Here is a 4,275-nt window from a genome sequence, read left to right as displayed (position 1 = left end):
CCCTCCACCGCGGCAGAGACACCCGTATGTTAATACCGGTATTAGTTACTGAAACGTTTAAGGCTGTGGCACCCCCAGCTAATAAGTTTGAAACATGGAACAATCTTGCAGCGTAACCAAAGGGGAAATAAATTTACCATTGCTACTCTCATCGTGCATCTATCAGTATGAGAAATCAGCTATTATTATCACATTCAAGAATGCATCAGATACGATGATATGAGCTCAGTTATACTTGTCGGTAAAATTTCAACCCAAAAAGATAGCACTAGACAGCACAGTTTCTCTGCTGAGTCAATACGCCCCTGTATACGCGGTTGTTGTATGTCCTCGTACCTTGCACAACATTGATTGAAAGCCAATAAACAGCCGTTGTATTGGAAATCATACTAACGAACGCAAAATATGAGCGACTCGACAGTTATATTTTTCTTGGCCTACCTCAAAGAGAATCGACTCATGGATTGCTTAAATGAATGTGCTGCATTTCATAACCAGGGTGGCTTCCAGAAAAAAACAGAACCACATGTATGCTCTTCACGCTTAAAGGGAATATCCCACGTTTGAAGAGATTTAGGCAACCATTAGATATGATGAAACAGGCTCACTTATGAGTGTTGATATAGTTCTAAGTCGAAATCCCCGTTCTAAACAACACAGTTTTGCTTTTTAGTAAATATCCCCTATTATGCGTCATTGTTTCATTACGTCATCGTGCTTTTAAGGTGTGCCATCTGAGTACTTTACGAGATTTGTAACCACAAATGTGCAGCTGGTGTACATTAAAGAAGAGAATCAATATTACAGGCGCCAAAAGCTGTTTTGGATCAAAGGGTCCTTTGATAGCATGTTCGGGTTCAGTAGAAGCTTTGGTGATATGCTCTTCCTTTAGGGATGTACTCCACATTTGCATAGGGATTTGAACTGAAACAGTCATGTTGAGTTTCGTTCGGTTCAGTTCAAAGCCCTGCCCTTCTTAAGACCTAAAACAGTTTAGTTTCGGAGCTAAACACCCACGAAAATGTGCAGATTATTTCGGGGAGGCTATTTCAAGGTCACCCAGCAATCCATAACATTATGAAAGTTCATTGAAATCCTATCATTCTAATGGCTATGCGGTGAGCAGTGCCAATAAAAACATAATTGCCTATTCGCTCATATCTGGCGTCCGTGAGTACGACATCCAGATATGACCGCCGTCACTAAGCTCCCAATCAGTGTTGTGCAAAGTACGACGACGTAATCAAACAATGACGCATGCATACAATACTCCCCTAACACCCCCCAAAATACACCCCTGATATTCATACAGGACAATGCAGAGCATACGTCATCATGTTACGGAGAAGCTGGTATAGTGATTCCCTGAGGATCTTTCTAGAGCGCAGTTCCTATAAATCTGCAGGTCAATGATCTACCATCACTTACCTCTAATATGACGTCTCTATTAAATCAGTGTCCAAGAATTGTCTACTTAAGGTGAAAAGCGACGCCTTACGAGGAGTAATTTTTTACTCCTTTTCCCCATAACTTGTGAATTTTCCACTTCTACCTGATGTTGTTAACCGTGCATATCAAACCCATATTTTCTTTTCCGACGCCTTAAGATGTCATCCAAAACCAACCTCACTTGAAACAATCAAGCATCAACAAGATTCCAAAGAACCTCGACACCTATGGCTGTATCCCGCCTCGTCTACATCTGAATCTTGTCTATGTATAAAAAGGGTAAGAGCACCAGGCACCTTCAAGCCCGAGAGCCCCAAGCGACTCCAGCCGCTTGCATGCATCAAGTTTGGTTTGTTTACAAAATGCATCACAAGTTACAGCCGTGTGCCGAACGCAAGGTTTTCACGCATCTGCAATTTTTTCCGTCGCACCACGAGAGAACTACGCCACCAAAACAACGCCCGGTACAAACACCTGCATGGCCTGGTAGAGAACTTAACTCCACATATTTATTTTACCTAAAAAAAAACTTGACCACTGGATTGCACCACTCCCGAGATGCAGGAGTGAAAGTTCTCTGCAAAATGTTCCGAATGCAAAGTGGTACTTATTTCACACATCAATTGGACTATTTCGCCAGCCGCCCAAACATGCTTGATATGCTCCCAGGAGTGAACAATTCTTAGACGATGAATGAGACAATTTAAAGCAGAGAACATAACTGCAGCATAACTTTTGCACAGTTTAACTCTCAGTTAGCCGCGTTTTTGTTTAATGGCGGGGCTCAAAAGTGATAAATTTAAGCAATTCAGGCTCACTATCCGTCACGGTACATTATCCTAGCGTGCATGGCTTTGGGACAGATCTGGCGGAGCTAATACAGAAGTGTTTGGTAGCGAAATTCTGTATTATAATGCAGACCTGCTCTTACTTTTGCGTTTTAATCTTATAGGTTGGTGGGCATGATTGATATTTATGGTGCGCTGAATGACCCTGTCTGTCACCAAGCCCTGCGAAAGACTATTTGTGTGGGGGAGCGGAAAGAAACGTGCCCTTAAAAAGCCAAGAAAGTTCTCCGATGGAACAACTCATTGCCAACCCTGCCTGCCTTCAACACCTGATTTATAACCAAATTTAGTCATTGTCTATTTTAATCCATCAAGTTTTCATCATCAGATAATTATGATAAAACAAGGCACGTAACGCAGCTATTTTCTTCCATACTTTCAATTATTTGCCTCATATTCGTTGACTCGTCTTAATTGCATGGCAAGTGGCAGCTAAAAATATTGCAAGAATTAGTGATTCACAAATGCTGCTACGACACAAATAGGCTAGACGGGGTGAGTTGAGGTCAGGCTTCTTTAGGTTAGGCTTTGTCACTTTACTTTCGTGAACATACGTATTGGTATTTTGCAAGAAACAGTAACATAATATTTGTATGTCCCGACCCCGTCTTAACAGAAGCCAGAGGTATGCCTTATGTGTTTCATTTGATGTGCTGATGTGCAGGGGTCAAAATATTTTTTGTTTAAATACTTGATGCTTGTTGAAGTCTTTGTTGTTGTTTTTGTTGTTCAATTTCTTTGCTTTATTTTATGTTGAATTATCCTGTGAAAGGAAAGCGCAAAGTGCAGCATCAAAACACTGGTCCTATATGGTTTTTGATGACCACAACACTGCTACGAAATGGCTATTCTTTAATGTATTCTGTTTCACTATAATGACCTAAGATGTTAAAAACATAAGCGATTTTGTCATGTTTATGATATATCGTCCATGCCAACTTGAAATGTATGTCTCTGTTTTCTGGAGCATATCTTTCTGACTAAAAAGTTCCAACTTTTCTGACTTGAATTTCTCACTCCCGCACGGTCTTTTTTTGCGGTGGAATTTTTCATTCCTACGCTGCTTCAACGATTCTAGCTCACAGCAATACATGCGAAGACACTACTATCATATCAAAACACAAGAATATAAATGGCCCGCAGAAACAAGTAATCTCATCTTTCAGAGTCATCAAGGAATGGTTGGCAGGGTCGCAACGGTCGGAATTGAAAGAACAAACAAAATTGTCGCGATAGGCTCACCCAAGAGGACAAACACCGAGGGCTAAAACCAAGGCGTTGAAGAAGAGTTTAAGAAATTCGTGCACCATCACACTGCTGCAGCTTGAAGACTCAAAGTGAAAGTCTCCGCAGGAAAAATCTGATCTTAAGCAATCCCATGAGTGATGGAAACATGAGACGACGAAACCTATTTGGCAAAGAACGTCTCAGTTCGATGACAACGAATGCAGTGACGTTATTTTCATGTAACCTAGCCATCAAACATAAGCACAACCACATAACCCCTAATGCGCAAAATTTCCTTCTCCTTACCGCTTCGAGATGCTAAAAGTTTTAGTTGGTTGGTGTCATTAGATTTAAACGTTTTGCCCATATAACAGTGGGAGGAATGGAGTAATTCGTGGTAAGTTATACTGGTATACGAAAAACATGTCTGTCATATGAAACATTCTGAATGAAAAATTTTGAACTATTGTACAACCAAATGACTGTCACTTCAAGATATGCAATACAAGGTTTAACCCAAAAGCAACGACTTTTGCTGTACTGCGCGGCATCAAGAAATAAAAAAAAACACCGCAACCTGATGTAAAACATGAAGTGGGAACTCCCACATTTACATCTAAATACGAAGAACACCACATATTCGGTCATGAGACCCCGCCCTGCCTCGTTAGCAAGGTAATGATCAGGGTCTACTATAAAACCGCGACACTCCCCGTTCACGGCATCAGTCGACACGACCAACTCTGCAGAC

The sequence above is a fragment of the Pollicipes pollicipes genome, unplaced genomic scaffold, assembly GCF_011947565.3.
Source record: "Pollicipes pollicipes isolate AB1234 unplaced genomic scaffold, Ppol_2.1 Scaffold_4295;HRSCAF=5057_pilon_pilon_pilon, whole genome shotgun sequence".
Classification (NCBI taxonomy): Eukaryota; Metazoa; Arthropoda; class Thecostraca; order Pollicipedomorpha; family Pollicipedidae; genus Pollicipes; species Pollicipes pollicipes.
Note: the sequence above shows the minus strand (reverse complement) of the source record.